This window comes from Clytia hemisphaerica, unplaced genomic scaffold (assembly GCF_902728285.1).
Source record: "Clytia hemisphaerica strain Z4C2 unplaced genomic scaffold, Clytia hemisphaerica genome assembly, whole genome shotgun sequence".
NCBI classification, from domain to species: domain Eukaryota; kingdom Metazoa; phylum Cnidaria; class Hydrozoa; order Leptothecata; family Clytiidae; genus Clytia; species Clytia hemisphaerica.
In genome coordinates this window covers 1,395,147-1,409,907 of record NW_027103603.1, presented here as the reverse complement: position 1 = coordinate 1,409,907, position 14,761 = coordinate 1,395,147, and the positions used below count along the sequence as shown (strand labels likewise).

Below are 14,761 nucleotides of genomic sequence, written 5' to 3'. Positions count from 1 at the left end.
AGCCAACTTGGTTCATCATATTTGCATTTCCTAGCTATTTTTCATAATTTTAGTATTTATGGCCAACTTGGTTTAGATTTTCTATAAATATGGCAGCTTGTCCACTTTTCTTAAGAGTTCAGTTGACATGTAGCACTCAGAGAGTCAACACCTCAGGACTTAGTCATTTTCTCAATTTAAATATCAAATAATGTAAACATAATAAGTCAATCAATGATAGTCTTCAAATCATTTTGACATTTTGGATTCTCCTTCACAGTTCTTTCACTCTGGCAAGCTGTTTGAATCCTTGATTACAAATATACGTCAGTACGAGAATCCTCAGTGGTGAACTCCATGCAACAGGGGGGGGGGCCTCCTTAAGTACTTGATTGATATTTGTATGTTAGCATTTTTTATCTATCTACTTGTTTTATATCCAGAGTGCCAGGGGTGATGTATAATCTCTGTTCAACAAGTTTTCTTCACTTCACTCAAACAAACACCTCGTTGCAAAAAAATCCTTGTTGCAGCTAGTTTTATCACGCAAACCGCTGGGGGGCCTCCTCAAGTACTTGATTGATATTTGTATGTTAGTATTTTTTATCTATCTACTTGTTTTATATCCAGAGTGCCAGGGGTGATGTATAATCTCTGTTCAACAAGTTTTCTTCACTTCTTCCTCAAACAAACACCTCGTTGCAAAAAAATCCTTGTTGCAGCTAGTTTTATTGCATTTAATCAGATTTGAGTATTTTGCCTAAAAAGCAAAATAAAAATATGTGGTTCCTGATCGTTTTGATAAGATAATGCATTTGAAATAAATAGAAGAAGTTTGTCATTTTTAATTGCTCTTAGGAAAAAGTAGATGTTATTATTTTTGCCTTTGATAACAAAATAGGTGATCATATTTTGTCAAAGTTTGTTTGCAACTAAGCTAATAGTACATACATCTTCTTAAATTCAAAATTATACATTTCCTTTACCAAAGTTAATTTACAAAAAAGAAAGAAAGTCAAATTTGTTTTGGAAATATTAAATTGAGTTTCTGTTTAAAGCTAAGTATCAATTTCTTTGTAACTGTTTTCCAATGAAATTTATACTTCCAAAGGCAGCTTCTGATATAATTTTTATTATCTTGATGAATTTCTGGATCATAATTTCCATAAATTGAGTAATAGAGAGAATAAAGTTTTACCTTTATGAGTCATTATGAATAGAATTTATGGAGATTAAAATTTATAATATATGAAAATTTTGTAAATTTGTAAACTAGGAAAAGCTTGTTAAAGAAAGTCTTAAAACGTTAACAAACAATTCTACAGAAGAAAATTTTCTATTCTGCCCTTCACATACGTCACTGTCCTTGATTCATAGAGGCAAATTTCAAATTTTTTGTTGTTGCTTTAAAAAAGTTGTATAATTTAGCGTGGTATGACAAAATTCTTTTGTTTCAGGTCAAATTATGCCTAAACTTTAGGGGCTTATATTTTGGGGAGATTTCTTTTATACCAAAAAATACCTATATATAGATTTAACAATGCATTGTGAATCAAATAATTTCCGTCATTTGACTTACTGTAAATAGTTGTTTTTGCCACTAAAATATCCCAGCAAGTGATTTTTCCAGTGCTTTATTTTAATTTTTTTCATAATTAAAGGAAAATGTCACATTCCTTCAGGCTTATTTCTGAACCTCTAATGCACTCAATTAAGCTGTAACTGATCTTGGAAGACGTTGCAATGGTGCATAATCATGAACTCACAATTATTGAATGTTTTACAAAATACAGCTTTTAAATTTCTGTTATTTCCCAGCCCTTCCTAAGCAAAATTTTGTTTTCAGGCATTGGGCTGTTTCATTAAAAAACCATACGGGGTGGACGAACCTTTTCAAAACAAAAAAAAAATTATTGAAAATGTGTGGATACCTTCCGAAAATGGGAAAATTTACAAAAATACCCTTGGAAAAATCTTTTTGATACGTTAAAGTGAGGGTGGACGAACAAAAATCATTTTACCCTCTGGAAATTAGAACAACTTTTACCCCCCATAAATTTTGGGAGCTTCGCTATTGTTCAGAGTGAAAAAAGATGTGAAGTAGCGAGTTGTGATAGATAAGCGAGTAGATAAAGCATCTGTATCTGTATCTGTATTCTTTAAAAAAAACTCTCTATGTACAACTAAGTACCCCTTTCGGGTTTTTTTTTATGTACGTTAAAAACATGTAAATAAATCCTAGGTTAAGGTAACAAATATATAGTAGTTTAAAGCTCAGAAACGTCAGAATTTCAAACGAAGAAGCCATTGCATATTATATATATAATGTGAATATTTTTTTAACGATTTTCATTTAGCTGATGATTGTTGTCCATACTACACAGGAACCCGTCTGCGTATTTTTTTTAAATCTGATGAATACTTGACGGGTCAGAGCTGTGAGTCCAATTTTGGCCTCAAAAAAATTACAGTGGGAAATTCGAATTTAGCGCTGTCCTCACTTACTAAAATAAAACCAAATTTCGTAGCTTGCACTTTCTTTAAGAAAGTGTGACCAGTAAAAGAATAATAAAATTTGCTAGATTGGCTATGTTTTCAACCGTTATTAAGATCTGGGAAATTCAAACTCTCAGCCCATACCATGCTATATATTTCGCCATCAGTATATAGAATAAGAAATCATAGCATGGATCTCCAGGCTACGTCCATACAGGCAAAACAATCTACAGATGTACTGCACTGTTTAAAAGTGTTTTTGAGCACAAACGAAAAATGAAAATAAATGCTGACTTATACTCAAGACTGAACATAGCTCATCGCCCCCTTTCTTCTATATATTTTTATTTGCATAAATTCATTAGATTTACTTTCGCAAATATTATTAAATCTTAATTATTATTATTATTAATTTATTTGGTAAAGAAGGTCTAAGTTTTGTAAAGTATACAATGCAGTAAAATACTGATGTGGACCTACAGTACTAAAATTGTAAAATAAAATATAAGATAGTTATGAAAATATAAATAAATGGATGATATTTATTGCATTTATTGCATTGCATTCTTTTTTATTCTCTAAAGATATTTCTTAATGGGGGGATGACACCTTCCGAAAAAATGAAGAAAGGGGGATCAGAAATTTTCATGAAAAAGCGGGGGATAGCAAGCAAGGGGGGCTTACATTTATATTGTAGATTATTTTCAATCAATGTTATGAAGTCAAAAAGTAGTCTGAGTCAAAAAGAAGAAAGAAGTTTATTATTTCTCTTTGTCTCTCTAAAGATATTTCACATATTTGTTAGCTATTCTTGTCCAAAATCCGCATCCTGCGGAACGCCCGCATCCTCTATTGGTCCTGCATTTCAAATGTTCATTAGAATTACGCTCACTCAAAGTCACCCAAAAACTACGAAACACAGTCAATAACATGATGGAGGGAGATGATGGATTAATGATGAAAAAATTAGACATGTTTTGTAATTTTCCCATCAACTCAATGGGCTCTTCCAGAAAAAAATTGATAGAGGGGGGTGGACGAAAGGCAAGAATTTTCAGATAAAAAAAGCACTTGGAAACTGAAGGCCTTTCATATTTGTAATTCAATATCATAGGCAATTTTACCTGATGATATATCCACAATCTTCTTGTATCTTTTATAGGTGGATCTGTATTGATCATCAGCACTGATAATTGGTGTGGAGAGTTGAGGTTGTGGAGAGTTGAGGTTGTGGAGAGTTGAGGTTGAGCAGAGTTGAGGTTGAGCAGCAGTATAAGAAAGTTTCAAATCCGCAGATATAAAAAATGACATAATGTTATAGAATTATGCGATGTGATTGGCTTCTGACTTGAGTGAGGCGGGAATCCATAAAGATGGTAGACCTAGTAGCGAGTAGTTCAATTGTCCTGGTAGCGTAGCTGGTAGCTGCTCTAATAATACTTTTTAATGATCTGTTTTAATGATTTTCAAGATTTATGGAACCTGGCTCTTGGTTGATATATCAAAGTCTCTTGATTTATCATCATTTAAGGGCCTTAAATTGTAAAGTGGAGGAGCTAACATATCAGAGAGAGGAAAACAGGAAATTTTAGTTTGGACCGGCCCCCATTATTATTATTGCTAAAAAAATGTTCTTTTTACCCATGGTATGGGCCAGAAATTGAGCAATATTTTTAAATGATTAATGGCAATTGAATTTTTTCGCTAATAAAAGGGGTGTGGTGGACGACTACTCTTTGTCTGATGGTTAATCTTTGTGTGCTCAGATCATGATTGTTTTCTTGTGTAAATAAAGGGATGGGTGAAAACAAAACAATCTGACAAATATGCTTTCTCAAAAGTGTAAGGGCCGCGCTCTTCTAAAAGGATTAGCAGCAGTGACAACAAAGATGCGTGATTGTGGTACGAAATAGGTTTTAGGGCGCTGTATCAAGAAAATTTAGTTTTTTACTTTCTTTTCTGACCAGACGATCTCAATCGAACAGAATCAACAATCGAACCAGTCGAACCAAATCGAATGCAATAGACCGATTGAGATTCGATTGTCGGACGCAATTGAATCTCAATCAATCATCAAAATTCTGGGTACTATTCGTATTCGATTGGTTTGATTGTTGTTCGACTGCGTTTGATTGTCGTTTAATCGTCTTTCGACTGCGTTTGATTGCTCTACAGTATGCTCTAAAGAAGGCCGATTTTCCATCGTAAATCAAAGAAGAGTGTTTGACGCCCTCTGATGTCCCGAAAAGATACAATCCACCACTTTTGTCATACTTTCTCAACCGTATGGAAAGGATATGATTTGTCATGTGACCTAATTTGGCAATTTTTCCTTCCACCCTCACGATAACACTTACTTTTCTTATCCTGCCCTTACTCGCTTCAGGTCGAATCCTTAGGTCACATTATAAAACCACATGTTAGCAAAGCAAAAGAACCGAAACCATGACGCAACCGCCAGCACCGCGCAATCGAAGGCAATCAAATCTCAATTGAACACAATTGAATATCAATCAAATATCAATCGAATCTGAAAATTGCGGCAATATTCGATTGAGATTCGATTGCATTCGACAATCGAATTTCAATCGGTCGATGATTGCATTCGAATTTTCTATGGAAGGACTATTTTCCTCAGATGATTAATTTTCAAGGGCCTTCAGAGGTTTACCGTGCCTGTAAGAAAATTATAGCAACCAGCTGTTATCAGGTTTTAGCTCTGGTTTGCTGGCCTGTGCTTACCTGCTGGGAGCTTCTTTTTCTGCTACCATGTAAAAGCTAAGCATACTAACTACCATGCAATGTTTATATCAAAATCTGCAATAAAACGAAAGCGGTGACTTCTTCTCAGTGGCTTCCGTAACTGTTCCATCGAAAAGTGGGATTTTTTAAATTTCAACCAATGAAATTGCCGTGTGTGATGAATGTTGACAATCATGTTGGTATATACCGTCAACTGCTCCAACTTGGGACAAGTGTACGCAACATTGGACTTGTTGATATCTGGCCTCTATTTTCACTTACTGTTAAATCTCTTTGACAACAAATTTGTTTTGATAACTCCACCAAGTTTATCAATCATACTTTCTGTCATAACATGTCACGATAACTTTCACTGATAGCGCGCCCTTTTTAACTGAATGGAGAATTAGAGAACGCCCGCCACCTAACCGCCTACCGCCTGCCGCCTGATGAGATTAACAAATAGCGAGTGTGTAACTTGCCACGCTAGTGACGTCAAACGCTCACATTCGCACGTGTGTTTTCCACTACGGATTTTTTTCATATTTCAATTTAAAAGCCTACTCAGTGTGAAAGAGAAATTGTGTATTTTTTAATACGCGGTTCATTGAACTCAAATCAAATGACTTTGGATGATGCAATATTGATTGGTCAGCATAGGGCGCTTATGCTCTAAAGGAGTTGGCCAATTTAATTGGATTGAAACATAATCGTAATTGAACACAATTAAGGCTTAAAAAAACGACTCACCTTCAGAACATTTATCCCAAGTAGACAAGTCAGAGAAATATTGGAATGATTTTTTTAAGTACTTATTCTAAAATGACATCCTGATTAGCAACAGGGCTATTCATTTGGATTCTAGAAAGGTATAATAGATGGTAACTATATCATTTTTATATGCTCTTTTTCAGTTAAAAATTGATTAATTGTGTAGCCATTCATCCATCCATCCATCCATCCATCCAACATATTTATTTTGGTCATTTTCAAAAGATTTTTTTGTGGTGCACAGCATATTCTTGGCTAATGATAACAGAATCCATGATAACTTCTTTGCTGTTACCAAGACTAATGGCAGGGACCAAAAAGTTTGGTTTAGGTAACAAGACAAAAGGAATTTGAAGGTTTGGATTTTTTATATTCAGTTTAGAGTTTATAACTTAACTGTGAACTCCCCATTCTTGGGAAAGAAGCTGTAACCTCCTTGAAACAATTTTCCAAGAATTCCAACAAATTTTATTTACTTTAATGACTTTTTTGCAAATTCATATCGCTGCCATCAAGGCAAAAGATCCAATATCAAAATTAGTGTCTGAGAAAACTGAGAATTTTTTCTGTCTGGCTTAACCTTAAATCTTGAGCTTGGCCCTTTTTTCATAGTGAGGGGGATCCCATCTATATACATGAAAAAGGGCCAATCTCAAAATTTAAAGTTAGCAAAACAGAAAAATTCTTAGTTTCCTCAGACACTAATTTTGAGATTTGACCTTTTTCCTTGATGACAGCGATATATACACTTTTATATATACACTGATGGATTGATTCCATGCTCAGTTTAACCTCACCCTAAAAAAAAATCATCCACACAATAGCCTATTCCAAAAAATCAGCCAACAGGCAGATTAATTTGAATGTCATTCTCTTATTTACATTTGAAGATTCTTTTTCAAATTTTGTGAACTGAAGCTACAGTTATACGTTTAAAAGGCAGTGTTTAGGCAGGGTATTTTTCAAGCACTGTTAATTATTATTATTTTTGCCACAGTTATTTTGTGGCAAAAACTCAATTTCAAATTGATTTTTCAAACTCAATTTTCTAAAATGGAGAAATGAAGGTACAAAAACTTGAAAATATCAACTGTACTGTATTGCAATGAGTCTTATAAGTAACAAGGTTTTTTCAAAATTAAGTTAGAAATTTTTAGCCTATTAAAGATGCATGAGTAAACACCTATTTTGGACATTTAGAGGGCGAACACTTTCTTCGTCGCCCAACCTTGGTGGGTGATATTTTAAACCACTGCATTGAAACTCAATTTTTCCGACCGATACAGTGGCAAGGAAGAGTGCTTGGAAAATAGCCTGTTAGGAATTTGCAAGGTTTGTATCTGCTTTTATATATACTTACCAGCAACCATAGTGTAGTGGCAGAGTATCCAGCTATGGTGTGCAATGTTATGGGTTCAATCCCCAGTCGGGACATAAAAAGATTCCCAAAATGGTACTTGATGCCGCTCTGCTTGATTCTCAGCAATTAAGAGAAAGATCAAGGGTAACTGGAGCAATTTAGGGAAAAAGGTGGCATCCTCCCCTACCTCCGACTGCAGTCCCAGGCTTACTTATCCTTACATATAAGCATTATGCTTACCATTTTTTGGTATTACTGCCGTTTGGGGTAACTTTCATAACGCTTGAGGTGATTATCATCAGCTCCAAATCTCAGACAAACAGAGTAATAAAACAATGATGTGCTCAAAAAAGTTTTGTAGATAACGATTTTTCAATCCTTGGTCACCCATTTATAGCTATCATACTCCAATCAAAGAGATTAGATTCATCAAAATGCAATAAAGACATCATGTGGCCATTTTGTCTCTTGCGATGGACTATTTAAAGAAGTTGATTATATTTAAATAATGATCACTAAATTTATTGTCTTTACAAATTCTATATATTGGCAGTAAAACTGATGTGGACCTAAATCTAAAGAATCAAGAGCGTAAAATCAGTGGTTAGCAGAGGTGTAAAGTATCAAGCAAAATGTGATGTTTTAATCTATGAAAGGTCTGGTCACTATTATTTGTTAGTGAAAAGTAAAATTAGCTACTGTAGAACTGTCTATCATTGGCACTTTTGCTCAAAAAATAGGAAATAAAGAAAATTAGCAGGGAACCTAAATCACATTTTCTCGTTCACTTTCATGTTCTTCTATATATTGATAGCGGTGCTTTGTGTGTCTGTGTGTCACCACTTTCGTTTTCGCTTTGTTTGTGTTTTAAAATTATGACTTTTAGTCTCTTGCTCCACAAATTTGTTTTATTGGATTCGCGCCATTTGCAAAAGATCGGATAGAGCTTGGTTTAGACTTTATTAAGCCTTTGTTTTGAAATTTAAGGCCCATCTACATTTAGTAATTTTAACTTCTGCACAGACTTGCCTTTTTCTCTCTTCTTTTGTTTTAAAAGTTTTCGAATGTATTTAACGATCGTATTTATTAATGACATTCGAATTCTTTTCAAAACAAAACAATTTCATTTCATAGAAAATAATATTTCAAAAGTAAATCAAAACATAAAAAGGTTTGTGGACAACAACAGCATTCAAAGGGCGACATAAAGCATAAGAAAAAATTAGTTCACTTCTTTTTTCTTATAAAAATATTCAAGCCGTCGTTATCATTGAGTGCTAAAGTTCAATCTCTAACCTTTCTCAGGCAAGAAAAAGTGAAGCCTTAAAAAATGCGCCGCATTTTTAACGACAGATTGAATCTAGCAATTCCTTTGTTTACGATTGATATTTTTTTCGAAATTTAGAGGTAAATTTTAGTATTAATCTGTCATTTGTGTAAAAACCAGGCGAGCCGCTCAAGGCTGCGCAACTTTGGTAGGATTTGTTGGCTTCAAATCCTACCAAGGAGATTGACTTCTAGCCCTTCGGGCTTATTATACTTCATTGGTCGTTACTGCTAAAAAGTGTGTACGTCATTTTATGGTTAAAAGATAAGACATCCGGGGAAGGTTAGAGTTAAACGTTGTACAGATTTCTTTTTTTATTTGATCGCTTTTTTAAGCCAGCTTCAACATCCAAAGGACTTTTAGTGCGTTCAGCTACAGCTTAACCGGCGTGCGACGCCGGGTACCGGCTAGTTTACTATGTTTAAGGATGCATTTGCATATATAGTCCAACCTGAGGAGCTTTACTTATATACAATCACGACTTAAACAAAACGAAACATTCACAGATAATGTAATCTAATTAAGAGAAGGATTTATTTCTTTGTCATCCCTTTAAAAAAAATCTCTATTCCCTTTAAAAGGCTAAACCAAAGATACTTACGTAATGACCCGTTTTACTTTGAAAACCTACTCAAAGGTATTCTTTTCTAATTTAGCATTATGGTTAAACCAAATTTATCCGACAATCAATCCAAAAATGTTAGAAGCAAAGTATTATACTTTTGAACACTTTCAAAAGGTATTATAAAGTAAGGGCAGCAGAGTAGTATACCATACGTACGATATTCATAAAACTTGAACAACCTGAACAGTACCTCGAAGACATGCAAACTTATTTTTTTTGAATTTTTAAAGACTCGGCCTCGAAAAAGATTCAAATTTACATTAAAGGAAGAAACGGCAAAAGGCAGACGGATAAATTGAAAAGAATGAATGGAAAGCAAGCGAATGCAATAAATAATAGAACAGCTAGGTGAAAGACACTCTAATTTGACGGTAGACGCCTCACTTTTTTCTATTACCTTTCATATAGGTGATACCATATTGCAAGAATTCCTGGTTTGTTTTGCATTGCCGAAAAAGTCACCCTCTTCAACGGAGAATCTGTTGTACTGAAAACAAATAAGCCAGAGAGTTTTGGTCTTCATAGCTTAGCCGTCCTCAGTCACGAACATCGTCTCCTAAAGTTAGATAGAAATCACGCAAATGTGGTTTCGGCATTTAGTTTGGTCCCCACAAACGGGATATTTGCTCATGTTATGAAATTTGAGTATGGCACAAGTCTATTTGAAATGTCACTAAAATCTATTTTCATATTTTCTATTTCAAATTTCAAGTCGATCATCGAGGGAGTTGTCGACGGACTTAACTTTTTGTTAACTTTTTCATTCATAACCATCTTATTACAGACAACATTATTGTTATTGATAGTTCCCCTAGAATAGTTGGGTTTACGTTTCCACCAAAAACAATATATACAAGATGTCTTAAAAAAGTTTCAAGGTTCAAATCATTTGGCTACCGAATTATTCAACGGGTCTTGTGCTACATATTCGACCGATGTTTATGTATTTGGGGTACAGAGCATCTTAAAGATGAGATTCGGCTTTTCAATGAACATAAACTTCAAGTCCAAAGTTGACTGTTATGCTGACAGCTTACGGCAGACCTAAGGCTATCGCGCAAGTTTCTGGATTAAAAAACAAAACGCATGCTATATTACAAGATATGATTTTTAGATTAGATAATATTTAACATTATGCATTTTCTGTTTCCTCTTAAGGCTAAGTATTTAATCCATCATTCATGCATAACTCAAAAAATTCCTTGAATTCAAATAAATTTTTTTTTTACTTTTTCAAGCAGTTTCAAGAACCCTGCTGTTTTATCGATTGAACTGGTATTATTATTAGAAACAATGCCAATTTATATAAAAGAAACAATTAATATATTTCAAATAGTAATAGTTATCGTTACATACGGTACATTGTTTTTTAAATATATTTTTCGAGTTTGGACGTTCGTCTTATTCTCCGAGTCTTTAGGAGAGATTTAGGCCTTCTTTTTGCCAATCAAATTGCTAACTTTTTTTCATGTTTGCAATAAATTCAGGTAGTTAGTCTGATTCAGTTCATAGAGAACAATAGTTTCTCATTTTTCGAAATGGCCTAAATGTTGCTTTATTTAATTCATGTGAATTTTCTTATTATGAACATTATAAAATCCAAGCCGATTTTTAGGCTTTGAGGAAATTTAACCATTGTGTAACCATTTGGATTTGGGCCATTTGAAGTAAACTTTTCGTTATCAAAGGATTTGGAAAAGATTTTCTCAAAAATTTAAGTGTCTGTAAAATCTGTGAAATTTTTTCGATTTTTAATTCTCTCTCTTTAGTGCATTGGAAAAAAGTTATTAGGAAACAATCCGAATCGTCAGCCGGAACAAGTTGGAGTTTTGCAAATTTCTGTGATAACGTCATATGGACGAGACGAGTCGAGAGAGTTACTAGTTATCCTTAGTCAAATAAAGAGGTGTGTATTTCATAATCTTGGATTAATTACCACAAGCATTTCATGTATTATCGTGTTATTCTGTACATTTCCAATCCGATCGGGACAAGTTGAAGGCAAAAGGCATACCCTTAATTTGAAGAGCTTATATATCAACATTTGAAAAACACAATTATGTTTAATAAAAAAATAATTGAAAATGATCGATCTATATAGCTCTTATCAAAAATTGTGTAGTTAAGTAATTTGGCACTCTATCGGTATTATGTCATATATTAATATCCTAATTTTGGAGAAATCTAAACAATATAGTTCGGCAATAAAAAAAATTAATCATGACATATCCTTTCTATAGGTGATTGCTTATTCAGTGAACAGAAATAATTGCTTCCTTGGCACTCGATGAATATGGCTATACCTGAGTATCCAGTCTTTTTTTCAAGTTCAGCTCATTTTGAGGTGAGAAGGGTTATAAAGGGTGCTTTTTTGCTTTTTCTTTACAAAGCATTTTTGCATAGTTTTTGTTTTACATACTCTCGGGTACCTAATAGCCGGGGGGGTTGGAATAAGCAGGGGGGTTGGAAAAAATCTCAAAATTTAATAAGCGGGGGGGTTGGAATAGAAATGTCCTGGGTGGAAAATGTTTGAAAAAGAGGCTAATACAGCAGAATGAAGACAAAAAAGGGAGCTTTCAAAAATATTTTCCCAACAATTAATAAGCGGGGGGGTTGGAATAAGAATGTCCTGGGTGGAAAATTTTCGAAAAATTAATTAGCGGGGGGGGACGGCTATTAGGTACCCGAGAGTACACGCTTTTTTTATAAGAATAGTGTACTTTGGATGAGGGTCAAGTATTCTTAAGAAATTGGCAGAATTGAGGGTGAAATCTTGTTAACGTATTCTAAAACCCAGTTTTTTCTGTTAATCAAATACAAAACTGTATTGACTGTATTCTTATCAAAATCTGTGAAACTCACCCTAGAGGGTATTCTTAGGGTATTCTTATGATTTTCATCCTGATATTCTGATAGAAGATATTCTTATGAAATGTGTTTTCCTACAGACCTAATGAATTTTGATTATATTTTTGATTTGTTTCTATGTTTGTTTTTTCTTAGGTATTTAATGATCGATAGCAAAACTGGATGTAATATCATTAATTGGACCATTCAATGATTTTAAGAGAAAACATAAACTCGAACATTCTTGAACTGAGATATCTGTTGTTGATAAATTAAACTAATAGATTGTAGTACGCATTGTTTGTGATGGAATATTTTTTATTCATTGGAAAGATTTCAGTGAAATAAAATTTTTTAGAATACATATTTTATACGGACAATGAGTTTTAATTAAATTTGTGGTTCTTTTTGAAATTTTTGATGTTTCGAATTGTGAAGTTATTGATTATAAAACCAAATTATAAAAATTAAAAAAAGAAAATTTCATAAAATTTATATCGTAGAATATTTTATAGTTTTAGCCATCATATTTTGTTTAGATTTTGTTTACATTTTTCATAGATTTGCTATCATTTTTGATTTTAGTTTATTTTGCCAACCTGAGATCATGCTCTCAAAATCATGTTTTTTTGTTGCCTTGACAACTTGGTGCAATAAGTGTATTTGAGGCCTGAAGGCATTCAGCTTCTCACTTCTCACGACTCATGGCAGACATGGAATAAGGACCTCAGCCGGAGTCGCTCAAGTCAACTCAAATTATAAACTCAAATATCATTTAACAACTGAAGACAAGTCAACAAGTCTTAGTTGTTTTTTTGTCCCATCACACTTACCTGAATGGCCACACCAACACGTTTCCACTCATTGCCTAACTAGTAAGCCAGCAATCTTGTTTTTGCTTTTTTCTTTTCTCTCTCGCATTTAGGTTAAGGTTAAGTTAGATATAGCTGGATATTTTATTTTATGTATTATATTATATACTCATAGCTCTTATATTCACATTTTCATACAGTATTGTATTCGTGGTCTACTTGACCTCAGACACTGACTTCTGGCCATTTTTAAGTCATTTGGATTTTGTCGTTTTTGCTCATTTTCGACTTAGTCTCTCACAAATATTCAATTATCAATTACTCATGTACGAACTAGATATTTATTAGCATTCATTCATTGTATTTATTTAGTTTGACAGTATTGAAATATCAACTCACAATTTCAATCGTTTGTACGTGACCATATGCGGTAAACCCCACACGAAGTAGGCACTTTCTCCCCCTCTCAAAGGAAAAAGAGGGAGAACTCAAAATACAACTTTGTCGGTATACACAAATAATCATGTAATCATTTATGATATGTGTTGAGGTAGTGCCTTCGATGTAATCATTTATGATATGTGTTGAGGTAGTGCCTTCGATGTAATCATTCATGATATGTGTTGAGGTAGTGCCTTCGATGTAATCATTTATGATATGTGTTGAGGTAGTGCCTTCGATGTAATCATTTATGATATGTGTTGAGATAGTACCTTCGACGTAATCATTTATGATATGTGTTGAGGTAGTACCTTCGATGTAATCATTTATGATATGTGTTGAGAGAGTACCTTCGACGTAATCATTTATGATATGTGTTGAGGTAATGCCTTCGATGTAATCATTCATGATATGTGTTGAGGTAGTGCCTTCGATGTAATCATTTATGATATGTGTTGAGGTAGTGCCTTCGATGTAATCATTTATGATATGTGTTGAGATAGTACCTTCGACGTAATCATTTATGATATGTGTTGAGGTAGTACCTTCGATGTAATCATTTATGATATGTGTTGAGAGAGTACCTTCGACGTAATCATTTATGATATGTGTTGAGGTAATACCTTCGATGTAATCATTTATGATATGTGTTGAGGTAGTGCCTTCGATGTAATCATTTATGATATGTGTTGAGGTAGTACCTTCGACGTAATCATTTATGATATGTGTTGAGGTAATACCTTCGATGTAATCATTAATTTGGTCCTCAAAACAAATCTTTTATCTTCCGTAAGATTATCGAATTCGATATAATAGCCGAAATTTGGAGTTTGGGCGAGAAAGTCACTTTTGGGCTAATTGATAATCTCCCACTCCGCTCGAGTTTTTATCTCCCAAAATGTTTCTAGGAACTATCTTAGAGTCTTATAAGGCACATTATCGACTAAAAGAAAGTAAAATCTTGAAGGTGATAAAATCCCACTCCACCGTTCGAATTTTTATCTTCCAAAATGTTTCTAGGGAGTCTTAGTAGAAGGCATATCATATCAACGACTAAAAGAAAAATCTTGAAGGTGATAAATTCCCACTCTGCTCGAATTTATATCTCCCAAAATATTTCTAGGGACTATCTTAGAGTCTTAGAAGGCATATTATCGACTAAATGAAAGAAAAATCTTGAAGGTGATAAACTCCCACTCCGCTCGAATTTTTATCTCCCAAAAGGTTTCTAGGGACTATCTTAGAGTCTTAGAAGGCATATCATCGACTAAAAGAAAGAAAAATCTTGAAGGTGATAAACTCCCACTCTGCTCGAATTTTTATCTCCCAAAATGTTTCTAGGGACTATCTTAGAGTCTTAG

The 14,761-nt window shown here is 33.7% G+C and overlaps 1 protein-coding gene and 1 long non-coding RNA gene across 2 annotated transcripts in view; one reads left to right on the top strand and one right to left on the bottom strand.

The window, feature by feature from the left end:
* LOC136802093 (uncharacterized) overlaps positions 1 to 3,753 on the bottom strand; it is a 57,697-nt gene extending 53,944 nt beyond the window's left edge. The window contains exon 1 of the mRNA XM_067058813.1: positions 3,600 to 3,753. The gene's annotated coding sequence lies outside the window, so the exon portion shown is untranslated. The remainder of the gene's footprint in view (positions 1 to 3,599) is intronic.
* A 2,382-nt stretch (positions 3,754 to 6,135) lies between these two features.
* LOC136802092 (uncharacterized) lies at positions 6,136 to 13,366 on the top strand. The gene is made up of 4 exons (XR_010845960.1): positions 6,136 to 6,344; positions 11,070 to 11,206; positions 11,541 to 11,644; positions 12,304 to 13,366. It is a non-coding gene; the product is annotated as an uncharacterized lncRNA (long non-coding RNA).
* The last annotated feature ends 1,395 nt before the right edge of the window (positions 13,367 to 14,761 follow it).